We start from the raw sequence: 14,966 nt of genomic DNA, 5'->3' as shown, positions 1-14,966 counted from the left end.
CTCCCTTCACTCCACTCCATCCTTCCTTCGTGTGGCTTAGATGAAGTATTCCTAGTAGCTTGTACCTTTAACAGGGGCCAGTGTACAATGACTGTGAAGAAGTCACCAGCTCTTCCTGATGCTCTGTTCTTTTTGTTGTTATTATTGTTGTTGTTGTTCCCTGCTTGTGATACCCTGACAGCACCTTTTCAAAAGCAGGTACATCAACCACCACCACCCCCAATATGCACAAGCACACAACCTATCATAATTGCTCATAATAAATCAACCTTAAATAGTGCAGTTTAAAACAACCATCTCATTATGCTTATAAATTTTATGGACCAGGAATTTGAAAGAAGAATGGAAATAGTGGATTTTTTTTAATGGCAGTGCTCCACTACATCTAGGACCTTTGGTTGAAGGACTTGGGAGTTGAAAAAATTTGATGGATGGGATTATGTTGCCCCCACACCCGCCACCGCCGCTCTGGTTCATATGTTGACTATATTTGTACTGGATCTTCTTATCCTGGATAAAAGGAAGTCATGAAGGTGGATCCATCGTGATAGGATTAGTAGCTTTATAAGAAAAGGAGTGGGGAAAGAGATCACTCTCTCCTAATCTTGTGAGGACACAGCGAGAAAGCAGATGTCTGCACAGCACTAGAGCCTTGACAGGGAACCAAATCAATCACCCCCTTCATCTTGAACCTCGTAGACTCCAGAATTGTGAAAAATAAGTGTCCAGTATTTAAGTTGTCCAATATCGTGTCCAGTCACCTGTCATCTAGGAACTCCACTCACATGGAACCTGAGTGGGCTGGAATAACAAAAGGAGGCCTTGTATGTGGCCAGAATTTCCTCATAGTATGGTAGGATCCCTTGTCACACCTACATAGGTAATAATGATAAAATCATGGTAGGATTGTTGCTCAATTGATGAATTGCAGGTATGAGTGCCTGAGTTCAATTCCCAGACACCTCTTAAAATAAACACTTGGCATGCTAATAATCCTAGCACTAGAAGAGACAGAGACAGACAGATCTTTAGGCCAGCCAGCCTAACTTACTTGACAAGTCCCTGGCCACTGTGATGCCTTGTCTCCTTTTAAAATGGTGGTCAGCATCTCAGGAACAAGGGTAGAGGTTCTCTTCTGGCCTCCACATGTACACCTACACAAGATTAAATCACCTTTTAAGACCTACCCTCAAAGGCCACATAAGCAGCCAGTCACTGATATTGTCCCAGATTCCAGAAGAAGACACAGAAATTCTACCTCTTCATGGGAGTCAAATAATTTAAAGATACATTATAAAACCATAATCCTTTCCCAGCATACCCATGTTCTGAGTCAGAGCCTTACTCTGCTCATCAACAACACAGTCTCAGGGGGTGCACAGCCAGTTTACATCACTGAGGTAGTGATATCATCTAAGGAAAGACTCCAGCATTCAGAGAGCTGGAGCAGACAGAGGGAATGTCAAGGAGAGAGTGGAGAGATGAGAGAAAGGTTAGCTTTAATGTCTTAACTTAGTATGGTTTATTATGACCGAGTTACAATCTCTTGATTATGATGTCCTTGCCTAAGTTATATAAGGAACATCTCCCGATTTTATCAAGTGATTGCTTTATCCCAATTTTTCTCTGAGATATTCCATCATTCAGTACACTTTTACGTTTGCACTTTGATAGCAACACAGATCAAGGCTGTAATTTGCTTTTCCATTAATGATGTGTTTAGTAAAGTAAGAGTGCAGATCTGCAAACAGACTGTGAGAGCAACAGGGTAAACAACTGCTAAGAGAGGTCACAGAGTCTACGGGAAAGCAGAGCCAGGAGCCTGGTCTCCACTGCCAAATGTCCGTGCCTTGGAGCATGTTATTTTAGCAGCCATCTATATCTCTTTCCTAATGTTACTGCAAGGGACAATGTAACCAACAGGCAGAGGATGAAACCACCTGCACAAGCAGCCCTGACCTTCAGGGTGATAATATGCTCTCATATTCCCCCCACATGCAAAGGTTGGGGCTTCCTCCTCTGGGTAGAAGAGACAATAAACTCTACTGTGGGGGAAGCAGGCAGCATTCTAACAACTCCCCAAGACGCTGGACAAATTCACATCTGCAAAATCTTCCTGTTGGTATGCTCACAACCAATGGTAACTCCAATTCCTTCATTTGATGTTTTCCTCTGACCTTGTCAGGTATCAAGTGTGTATATGGTGCACAGACATTCATGCAGGCAAAACATTCATGCACATAAAATAGAACAAATAAATCTTTTTAAAATTAGAAAAAAAAATCTTTGTTTTCCCTCCAGGAATGCTTGGTGCCAACCAGTAATGATTGGCAAGCCCCATCTTTGGCTCTAGAGGAGCGTCAAGTTAAAGCAACTGTATGTGTGTTGATGGTGTGATGTTTCCCACCCTAAAAGTGCGATTAAAGGTGTATTTAGTTTCTTTCCTACAACAAAGATTCTGAATTAATCAACTTACAAAGAGAAAAGCTTGGTTTGGACATACAGTGCTGTGGATATCACTCTGTACAAATAAAATGCTGATTGGCCAGTAGCCAGGCAGGAAGTATAGGCGGGACAAGCAGAGAGGAGAATTCTGGGAAGTGGAAGGCTGACGCAGAGAGACGCTGCAGAAGATGTTAAGATACCGGTAAGCCACGAGCCACGTGGCAACTTATAGACCAATAGATATGGGTTAATTTAAGATAGAAAAACTAGATAACAAGAAGCCTGCCATGGCCATACAGTTTGTAAGCAATATAAGTCTCTGTGTATTTATTCGGTTGGGTCTGCGTGACTGAGGGACTGGCAGTGAGAGAGATTTGTCCTGACCATAGGCCAGGCAGGACTGGAGAAAACTCCAGCTACAATACAGTTTCAGAGTTTTCAGCCCATGGTGGTGGACTGGACACACTGTTTCAGTCCAGGGTGAGGCAGAGCCTCTACCTCATGGCAAGCATATACTACAGAGCAAAATGTCACAAGCCAGAAGAAAGGGAATGAGGAAGGGTCGGAACCTCATGCTCCTACTGTGAGTATGTCCCCAAAGACCAAAGATGCCCCAATAGGCCCCCTCTAGGTCCCACCTTTTCTCAAGAGTACATTCCTCAAGCTTTCAATGTGAGGGACTCATAGGACAGCCAATACCCATGCTCAGTGTTTTGCCTATGGATTTGCTCCCAGCACATGTTGAGAGAACTAATGCGTAAGATCCCCCAGAGAACGAGGAAATCACCTCATTAGAGACTATGTGGCCTAAGAACCGTGGCCAATTTGTATGGTGACAGAGGAGGTCATTGCATCACATGCTAAGGAATTTGGACTTGTTCTAAAGAGCAATGCCATTAAAGTAGTTAATGCAGAGCAAAGCAAAGTCAGCTGTGCATTTTTAAATGATTACCCTGGCAGCTGAGTGGAAAATGTGCTAGAAGAAAATGTGTAAAAGGAAACTGGGAAGTGCTTAGAGAAACCTCTGGTGGGATTTGGTGAATTAATGACTAAAGAAGGGAGATAGTGTTGGAGGGAGTGGGACACTGAAGGATGACTTCTGGGATTTTAACCTGACAAACTAGGGTCTATGGTTTCAGCACTCATTGAGAAGGGTGGGATTAGAGGTAAGAATATTGTTTCACTCAGTGGCCATGCTCATTCAGGTTAACAGTATTAGCTGCTAATATTAATATTATTAATATTAGTATTGAATCTAGTGTATTGAATATCAATATATAACACTGGGTAATTAGTCAGAAACTTAAGTTGGAGCTCAGAGAGAAATCAGGACTTTGAATGTGGTGTAGGTTAACAACCCAAGAGGTTGTTGACATGGGTGAAGAGTGCATGTGGAATAGAGGAGCAGCAGGTTACCAAGGGCAGGTTCTTGAAGAGACATAATCCTTAAGGGTTATGAAGAGGAAGGAGATGCCATGAACACAAAGGAGAAAGAAGGCCAGTCAGTATCAGAGAGAGGGAAGGAAACAATCCTAACACAACCGACCAGCACCACTGAGAACAGCCACAGCAAGAACTGAAGAGAGCCCATTACATTTGGCAGCAGACCATGTGAGTACTTGTCCCCCTCCTCCCAGCAACATTCAGCGGAGCCCATGGATCAGAACACAGACAGCTGTTGGCTGAGCCACGACAACAGCCTCTATGACAGGACAGAAGGAGCTAATGCCGTCTACACTTTCAATAGATACGAATGAGAAGAAGAGTGAGCGGGAAGTTAAAGATTCAGGGCCATAACCTATGAAAGAAGGAGGGACTTAAGCCGTGTGGCAAGATTCAGGGCCATAACCTATGAAAGAAGGAGGGACTTAAGCCGTGTGGCAAACTCTCATGTATTCTACCCAACAGTCAGTCCCCTCCCCAGCTACCCACCCCCATCCACTGCTATATAAGCCTGTTTAGAATCGATGTGAGTGCCAGGAAGTGGTAGCACATGCCTTTAATCCCAGCACTCTGGAGGCAGAAGCAGGTGGATCTCTGTGAGATCGAGGCAGCCTGGGCTACAGAGTAAGTTCCAGGAAAAAAAAAAAAAAAAAGAATTGCTGTGAGCCCAGCACTGGGGCAAGAGTTAAGAGTGACCAATACTGTCTTCCTCCAGTCTGTCAGAATTCTCTACTTTGCTGTCTTTAGGTTTCCTGATCATCTCTGATAGTAGAGTCTACTCTTATTCAGCAACTATCAATGCCCTCCCCACCCCAGAGAAGATTGCAGATTTCTGCTCCCAAGTTGCCTGTTCGTGCAGCGTTACCATAGCAACAAATAACTAGTGAAAATCTGATCTCCCTCTTAGCAAAACTAGTCTCAAATACTTGGCAGCAAACTATGGCCTAATAGGATTTACCAATGCTAACAACTTGTGTTTTCAGTATTTAGTTTCATTTGTTTGTGGCACTTAAAACTTGCTTTAAAGTTGGAGTTGAGAAAGGTTTCATGTTGAATTAATATTACCTTCCATTTTAAAAATGTTAAGCACCCTACACACACACACACACACACACACACACACACACACACACACACACACACACACCATGTACCAAGCCCTGCTCCCCAACTGTAACACTGAAGAGGGAAGTAAATAGTATAGAACAATTATACCAAGAAGTAAAACAAAGGTGAGCCATCTGAGCCAAAGTTTAAGAACTATCAGGGTCAAATATCAAGATCATTAATCTCGGAAAGTGGAAGCCAAAAGTTCCCATATGGGCAGGGCATGTGGTGTCACCTTATCTAAAAGGAAGCAGATGGAGCCCTCTGGGAAAGTCACTCACTTTTAGAGCTGGAGGTACTGAGCGTCCAGTTCTTTTACCACGAAGAATAAGCTGCCAATCAGACCCTCGGTTTCCTCGTCTGTGAAAAGCAAGTGATACATACGGTCCTGTGCGGGGTTTCGGTAAGCAAGTGGGAGAGAGTAAACCTGTGTGAGATGCATGTGCAGGAGCAAGGTGAGGAAGAGCATGAAGTCCCTCACCCATCCAGGGGTAGTCAGGCCTGGGTGGGCTTACAGGTGGCCTGCACCATGGTCAGAAAATGACCGCCTGCTTCATTTTTGGCTTCCTTTGCTCAGCCCACTACAAGAGCCTGTCTGCTGCAAAGGGGAGCTGGAGGGGAAGTCATGGGAGCTATGGGCAGGAGAAAGCTTTGTAGACACTAAGGTCTGGCCCTTTGTTGGAATGTGGTCCTTTTGCTCACATCCTACCAACTCTTTTCATGTTCTAGCTCCATACAAGACCTGGGTACTGACGAAGAAGTTCCTAAAATAAGGAAAGCTGAGCCCTCTGGGGCTGTAGGTGGAGAAGGGCCCTACCCACTGTTGACTTGACAGGGCCAGATCTTTCAGCAAGCTGAGCAGTGAAACAGATATGAGAGTGTGACACCTAAAATCTGCACCATGGAAGAACTCCCGGAGGGCAATGCACAGCTCTCAAATCAGTGTGGTTGTTTTATCATTCATTTACCTTTGCGAATATATAATACTGAGGAATGTTCCAGATGTGAGCATAGTATTTTGAGCTGTTTGGAAGGAGTCTGGTGGAAGATCCACCTCAACTCCCCGCCCTTATCTCTTTCCCTAAACCTGCCCCTTCAAAGCCCGCCAAACACAGCTCCTCCCCAAGAGAGGCTCAAGACCACTCCCACAGGGTATATAAGCTGCATCCAAGAAAACAGACACGTGGTTCTTGCAGTCTCTCATCCCAGTCTCCTCTCTGAGGGGCCAGGGAATCACCCGGGAACGCTTTACCCCTTAAACCTGGGCTTTTCCTGATTCAGTCTGATTTGGATTGCTTCGTCGGTGGAGAGGCGTATCAGGGTTCAAAAAAAGACTTATCATAAGCCATTACCCGTTGTCACCTAAAACTAATATGTCATTGTTTGGTGTCTCTTTCTGACAGTGTCAACAGGAAAGTGAATCTGGAGGAGTCCAGTTGGTGGGAGGCAGAGTTGGTCTTCTTCCTCCTTAGTGGGACACGCTACCCTTGAGCTCCTTACTGGAGCTCCCCCTGGCCTCCAAGAGAGTTCATTCTTTGTTCTCTGGCAGACTGGGTGGAACAGGGCCCTAGGAAATCCCGTGCATTGATTGACAAGCTAGTTCTGGAACGCTCCAGGATCAGCCTGGGAACAGTGACAGTAAATAGCATAAAGGCAGAATTTTCCAGAAATCGGTCTTTCCCTCAATGCTGTAGTCTTTTTCGTGAGCCTACTGATTTCCAAGTTCTCAGTTTCTTCCTTCATCACACAAAGATTTCAGTTGTCCAGGGCAGGAGTGTGTGTGGATTGCCAGCCTTACCCGTGTTACCAGGTAGGTTCTCAGGCAGGTAAGGGAAGGGAAAGTAGGCTCAAAGGCATTGGGTAACAGCTAATCTGACCACCAGGCGGCGCTCAAGTCCACACTTTCGTTTATTCAGCTGCCAACACGTGGGTTTGGGTTCTTGCTATTGTCCTCTGCCGTGAGGGTACTGTTTAACAAGGCTGGTGATATGGCTCAGTCAGTAAGCCTGATGGTGATCCCCGGAGTCCACATAAAAGCTGGCTGGGGTGCACTGTAATCCCAACGCTCCTGTTACAAGACAGGAACAGTCAGGAGGATAGCCCTGAAGCTTACCAACCAAGTAGCCTAGGGTATACTGCTTGGCAGAAACAAGAAAGACCCCGCAAGAATGAGGTAGAAAGCGAGAGCCCAGCCTGGAGAGTTGTCCTCTGACCCCCACACCCATGAGCAAGTAGTGGCACACACCTGGACGAGGGGGGAAGTGTACTAGTAATAAATCCAAAATTTTATATAAAATAAAGTTCCTTTCCCCCCAAGGAATTTAAACTGGAGTTGTTAGAGGTGCCAGAAAGAACAGACAATAGAAAATTAATAAGGAAGAATTAATAAGCACTGGTAACTTTCTGTGTTTCAAGAAATGAGATGGGCAGTGTTTATGATAGTGACTTGTTTTACATCTTAAGCTGATTTCTTGTTTCTGACACTCAAAACCAATTCTACCACCATTCCTAACCTTTGGGGGTCTCTGAGGAGGCCACTGGTGCTACAATGGGTTACTGAGAAACACAGAAATGGGCTCCATTCCCTGATGTGTTTATACTGGCCTACAGAAAAGAGGGCATCTTTTATCTCGTATGAGTGATGTCTTAACCAAGAAGAGAAATCTGGACACAGATATAGGCAGACACAAGGAAACACCATGTGGACATGAAGATGGCCATCCATCGACTAATGAGAGGGGCTGGGACTGAGCCTGGCCTCGCAGCTTCAGGAGGAATCACTCATGCCAACACTGCTGAGTGTGGCTAAACTTCAGAGCTGTGAGACAATATGCCTGTGCTTTAAGTCTCTTAGCCTGTGTCTTTTCGGTATAGCGCGCTTAAAGCAGGATATGGGAACTAGGAGAGCAACCAAAGCAGTGAAAAATGTAATATAAAACCCAGAATTTGCAACCATGGCCACCCTACATTTGTAAGCCTTTGAGGGGTTTGGGTTTAGTTTTTATTTAGTTGTAGTTTTAGTTTGAAGCTTTTCAGTGTTATTGAAGTTATTATAAAAACCATGAACCATAATTTTATTGTGAATACAGTAAAATTCATAGCACCATGATGATTTATTGATAGTAGTTGTCTACATCATTTTTCAAATTATGTGTAAATTCTAACTCTCAGTTCATAAATTAATTTCTGCATAAGTCAAATGATAGTTTCATACTTTAAAATTTCTGCCTATAAGATTGTCTCTGAAAAATGTTTATATTTCATTTTGTGGTAAAGGGCACAGCCATGTCTGATGGGAATGGCAGAGGTCATAAAGCAAGCACAGCTGCTTGACAAAGATCCAGCAGAGCTGAGCTGCATGATGGCTGCCATGCCACCTTTGGTTTTCATCTCCACCTGTTGCATACTTGGGGGACTTTTAATATTTGTACAACTTCTCTGCATACATGCACCCAGAGTTCAGACTGCCATCAACCTGCACTGGAGAGAAAGTGGAGCTGAGATTTAGGGCTATTCCAGGGTCCTCTGAGGAACGGAGGTTGGCAAGCCTCCCTGAAGAGTAAGTGGGCATATCATCGGCTTGGCCATAGTTTGGCAGAATTGCTGTCAGACCACAGCTTAGGGGGAGAGAATTGGGTCCTTTGAGTCTGCTCTGCAACTGAAGTTGGTAAATGTGCCCCCAGAGTTGCATCCAGGCAGGCCTTAGCTATGTTTTATGCAGGGAGGATTACTGTTAGAGTAGAGACATGCTTTGGGGCCTGTTTAGGAGCTACAGAGGAGCTAAGATTAACAAACCTGCCCTGGGGACTAGCATGGGCACACTTCCCTCTGCAGCTGTATGCAATAATGACTTATCTCAAACAATAGCTGGTATGAGCTGGGGCTGAGTTAGAGTGTCGCTTCAGGATCTGCAATTGAGACCAAATGGGGCACACCTGCCTAATGCACTAATGCATGTGACTCACTTCTGGTCTCTTGTCAAAGCTTTTGATATTAGGGCCAAAGCCGCAGAAGGGTTCAGCCAAGGCTACAGGAGGATGGTGCAATTTCCAGGTCTAGAACCTGAGCCACGGTTTAACACTGGGTCAAAGTGTGTTCGCTGAAACCACCCTTCTAGATCATAGAGCTTTGGGGTGTCACAAACCTCAAGACTTCCACAGAAGAGCTTTTGTCTGCAGATTACCCATGGGGACATGAAAGAGGGCTACCTGATGAACCACCCGGCTGAGGACTAGCCTTCTGTCCATGCTTGTTGTCTCCTTGCGTTGTTTTCCTCTTTCTGCTTTTACAACTCTTTCTTCATTTTTAAAACTATTCATTTTGTCTTGTCCCTCCCGCTCTCTTCTTCCCTCTCCCTAACTCACTTACTCCTCCCTACCTTTGATCCCCTCTCCTTCCCCTTCCTCTCTCCATGTGTGTTAGGGGGGTGCACTTGGAAGCCAGAAGAGGGCATCAGATCCCCAGGAGCTGGAGTTACAGGTAGTGAGAGGCACTTGACAACCTAGGAGCCAAATCTGGTCTCTGCAAAGGTAGTACACTGGGCCATCTCTCCAGCCATCATCTCTATTTTTATTAAAAATAAATGTGATTATATGCCTAGGTGGTTTTCTTTTTACATTTCCCCTGTTTATACTTCTTTCTGATATTCTAAGAGCCCATAAATATTCATTTTTCACCAAAAACTGAGACAGTTTGGGCCATTATTTCTTTTCTGTTTGCTTCCTTCTGGCCCTTAACTAATGCTTCCAAGGTCCACCAATGTTTCACTCACAGTTTCAAAGTTCTCTCTATTATTATCCTGAGTGGCCATCTCTTCTGATCTCATTTCGGGTTCACTGACTTCCTTTGATCATCTTGAATCTGCCAGAAAGTCCAGTCAATTAATTTTTAATTTAAAGTAACAAGAGTTTTTTCAGTTAATGATTCCCAATTAAAAATTCTATTTCTCTGCTAAAAGTTCTTTTTGTTTCTCTTTAGCATTCTTTTTCTTCTAGTCCTTAAGAAGCTCTACAGCATCTATTAAAATTATTATCTACTACTCCCAATCTGGGTCATCAGTTTTACCCACCGATGCCCTGCTTTTCTTGAGACTGGGTCACGTTTCTTATTTTTTTTTATTTATGTCATTTCCACTCTTCCTTCTCCCCCACTAACTCCTCCATGCCCCCCCTCAAATCCATGACCTCTCCTTTAATTATTGTTACATACACAGGTAGATGTATGTATACAGGCCCATTTAGTGGTGCCTGTGTGTGTTTAGGAATGACCACTTGGACTGAATAACCCGTCAGGGGCTCCTCTCTGATGCTCCTTCTCAATGTAGCCCTTCATTCTCTACAGCTCTTTATCAGGGGATAGGACCTTATAGGATTTCTCCCACCAACATTGGCGTGTCAACAGATGTCATCATTATACAGGTCTTGCTGAAGCAACCTTTGTGATTTCCTGGGTGTGATGACCCTGCCATATGTGAAAGACCCCGTCTCACAGCAGACATTCTGGTCCTCTGACTCCTCCAGTCTTTCTATCCCATCTCCAGCAGACTTCCCTGAGCCTTAGGTGTGAGCACTGTGCTGCAGATAGATTGGCTGGGGTTGGACACCCCAGTCCCTTGTTCTCTGCATTTTGACTGGGTGTGGATTTCTGTAATGGTCCCCATTTGCTTCACAAAGAAGCGTCTTTGATGAAGGGTACGAACTACTTATCTTTGGGAATAAAGATAAGCACTTCCAATACAGTTAGAAGTTAAACTGGTTTAGGAAATGGGCAGAAGTGGTTTCTCCTCTAAGGCCTATGACCTTATCACCCACAGGCAGTTTGCTAGGTTTACAGTACTAGGCATGAATTCACTCCTACTGAGTAAGCTCAGTAGTAGAGTGCTAGGCCAGCATGTGCAAGACCTTGGGTTTCAGTCTCTAGCATTAGACGGGGGGGGGGGGGGGGGGGGGGGGGGGGGGGAGTTGGTGGTGGAGATATATTGTGTAACCTAATAAACTTGCCTGGGGATCAGAAGACAGAGCCAGCCACTAGATTAGACATAGAGGCCAGACAGTGGTAACACACACCCTTAATCCTGTCACTCGGGAGGCAGAGATCCATCTGGATCTCTGTGAGTTCAAGGCTACACTGGAAACAGAGCCAGACAGTGGTAGCACACACCTTTAATCCCAGTACTGGGAAGCACACGCCTTTAATGCCAGGAAGTGATGTCTGGGTGGAGAAAGGTATATAAGGCATGAAGAAACAGGAACTAAAGCAGTTCAGCTGAGACCCTTTCGAGTGAGGACTCAGAGGCTTTCAGTCAGAGGATTCATGGAGTTGGTGAGGTAATAGATGTTGGCTGTGGCTTGTTCTGCTTCTCTGATCTTTCAGCTTTCACCCCAATATATGACTTGGGTTTTTTTTTTTATTATAAGACCATATTAGATTTGAAAGAGAGAGAGAGAAGAAGAAGAAGAAGAAGAAGAAGAAGAAGAAGAAGAAGAAGAAGAAGAAGAAGAAGAAGAAGAAGAAGAAGGAGGAAGAGAAAAAAGAGGAAGAAGAAAAAGTGTTAAAAGTCATGCAGAGCCATCAAGATAACTCAGTGGGTAAGGTTGCTTGTCATGCAAGCTTGATTACCTGAGTTTGATTACCTGAGTTCATTTGGTTCCATATAAAACTTCAAGATCTGGTGCCACACATCCATAATTCCAACACTGTTAATGCAAGATGGAAGACAAAGACAAGATAATTTCCTGGAAGCTTGAAGGCCAGTTATTCTAAAGCATACAGACTAGCAGAAAAAAACAAGAGATTCTGACTCAACACAATAGAAGGAGAGAATTAACTCCTGATGTCTTCTGGCATGCACACACCCTCATTCACACATTTCATACACACACACATACAGAGAGAGAGGGGGGAGAGAGAGAGAGAGAGAGAGAGAGAGAGAGAGAGAGAGAGAGAGAGAGAGAGAGAGAGAGAGAGAGAGAATATAAATTTTTAAATTTAAACAATGAAAATTTAAAGTTTATAGGTCTCTAATACCAAAGGTATTAATGCAAAAAATCCTTGTTGAATTTTATGTCAACTTTCTGAGTGTGTTGCATGAGCACACCTAAATTAAAAAAAAACTGATCATTTCTTCTGTCTTCTTATTCCTCTCTTAATAATTAACAATCACAGCACTCTTAACACATGCCAGGCACTCTTCTAGGTAATGTGTATATAATTTTTAATTATCACAACAATCATATGGGATCAATTCTGCTGTTCTCATCTTCAGATGAGGAAATAGAAACAGTTGTATAGTAAGTACAAAGAATCCATACAGAACACTGATCTCAGCCATGTGCATCTAGTCTGAAGTTTCTTTGTAAAATGAGAGCCTCCATTTGAAAAGTGCTTCCTGTGTGCTGCATGTTGGGAAGTGTCTTTCAAACCTTATTCCACATGAGATCTGAGGTGAATGAGGAAGCCACTGATGCCTTGTTATGGACACAACAAAGACCAAACTACAGGGAGACTTTATATCTCCCAGAGACAGTTTTTTCCAGATATGGTGGATAAGATTGACCAGGCAATGGAAAGGCAACGAAAGTTTTTTCCATCCAACCAATATCCAGATCCTTGGGAGAAGAATACCTTCCCTAGGTGAAAAAACTGAAATCAGAAATGGAGGCGCATCAAACATAGTTGAAGCAGAAAATTATTGAAAGAATTGAGCAGGAAAACTTAGCTTAGATAAAATAACATTCAAGTCTTGTCCTGCCTTGTATACTGTCCTCTGTGACTCTGGGAATGTTCTAGAATGGCTTCAACTTCTATGTCTTTGTGTACAGATCATGAACTGTTGTGTATATCATTGTAGAAGTCAAAGCCTGAGGTTTTTGTTTGTTGCTTTTTGCCTGTCTGACACAGGGCAGGAAACTTTCTGGAGAGCATATTCAAAGCCATGTCTGTACCTAAGAGATGCTCAGGATGTGTTTGTGATGAGTAAATCAATGGTTCTTTATAGGGTTATGGGAGCTGTTCCGTATGAAAGTCCAGGATGGAGATTCCACTAATACAATATCATCTAGAAAGAATGACTGATGGTGTCTCTGTCACTTTATGCTGTCATGCCTCCGTGCAGCTTCCTGCAGAGCTGAATCATAAAAGAGTGCAGATCAGTTAATATTCCCTTATATGCCCAAGTCCAGAAGTGATTGTGTTCACTATGGAACTCACTGTCTAGCATGTTAGTTCAGTAGCATTAGGCTAACTACAGTCAGGGCTGAGGCAGAAGAGGAGTATACACAAAATCTTCAGAATTGGGCTTTCTCTACTTCGGACCCACTTGTCATGGAGGCAGAGGGACAGAAACCTTCACAGTGCCACTAGGCTGCTAACTAGTGAAAGTTAGACTCATATTCAGACTGCCTGCCCCAAGGACCTGTCCTCTTGGCCATGTATTAGTGTGGTCACTCAGTAGACACCTGCTGGGTCCAGAATGCAGCATCTCTTGGGTTCTACTGCCACCCCTTCCATTTCACTCAGTGACTTTTGCACTTTTGCACTTTGGGTATTTAATGTGTAGCTTGCTGTGGCCAGTCACCTCACTCTGGCTTCTTATTTACCCTTCTCCCCCAATGTAAATCTTACTTTGTGCTAAAAAAAAAAAATTCATCATAAATTAATCATCTAGGAAGCATATGGCCTGTCAGGCTTGCCCTCTGCTGTCTTCTTCAGTGGTAACTTTTATCCCAGATTCTACAGAGATTAGGAGGGTAAGAGTGCTGAGAAAGCCAGGCCAGAACCCTGGAGGTCCTCCACTCTCCAACACTGACCCCCAAACTGGAGTAATAAAAAAGGACTGCTACATGCACCATGTGTGATCACCTTCATTAAACAATCAATGCAACATCAATATCCAGCCTGTATCTAAATTTCCGGGTCAGGTTCTCTACAGACATAGTTACATAATCCTTTCAATGATCTCACAGAACTAACCTTACAGTAACTTCCCCAACATCATTAATTGATGAGCTGCCACAATTCAAGGACATAATGGCTTGTCCAGGGTTTCTTCTCACAAGTGGCAGACCCAGGACTTAAGTCCAAACCTTTGGAACTCCAAAGACCCTGCCTTCTGCCCATACATAAAATTGTTTCTCTTAATTAGAATTCCAAATGAAACAGCCAACAGAGTCTACCCTGTGTGTTATGAGCCTCTCAAGAATTAGCTCGTTAACACTGGTCTTCAAACAAATCCTTAGAATTTATCATTTTCATAAGTGAGGAATGGAGCGAGAGGATCATCCAGGAAGAGATGGATGTTGCAAGTAGAACTGAGGAGCACACCAATGTGATTGCTATGGCTCTGGATGACAGATCTTAGCTGTGAAGCTGTGTGGCCCTTCAGCTGTCATATAGATGAAAAAGAAGGGTCCAGACTGAGAAAGGGGAGCAGGTTAGCTGCAGAGAACTTATGAAGACTCCACCTTCCCTATCCTGCCCCACCTTGAGTAGCCCATAAACACTGGGCAGTGTCTACACAATCCTTTCCCCTAGCTGACCGCCCCTTCTAGAAGGCTGCACTGTTTTCTGCCCTCGCTGAGTGTCTCCTCCCCTCACAGTATCATCCAATTCCTGAAGTTGTCTGCTAAACATTCTCCTCAGCCAGGGGCCAAGTTCAACAACTGTGTTCCCAGTCCTGGGAAGGACTACACACAGAGAGCAGGCTCCACAAGCTCCTTTCCTAAGTAGATCCGGCCCGCTTGTGTCCTCCACAGTACCAGGTAAGACAAAAAGACAAAGCCTCTCTCTGTCTCTCTGTCTCTCACACGATCTCTCTCCCTCCTCCTCTCCCTCCTCCCTCTCCTCCTTCCTCTCCTTCTCTCCCTCTCCCCCCTCTGTGTGTGTGTGTGTATGTGTGTGCATGTACGCACATGTGTACACACCTGCCTGCCTGTCTGTGTGTCTGTGTGCCCTTATATATTCCACAAAAGCCT

Source organism: Peromyscus eremicus, chromosome 1 (assembly GCF_949786415.1).
Source record: "Peromyscus eremicus chromosome 1, PerEre_H2_v1, whole genome shotgun sequence".
Lineage (NCBI taxonomy): Eukaryota > Metazoa > Chordata > Mammalia > Rodentia > Cricetidae > Peromyscus > Peromyscus eremicus.
Note: the sequence above shows the minus strand (reverse complement) of the source record.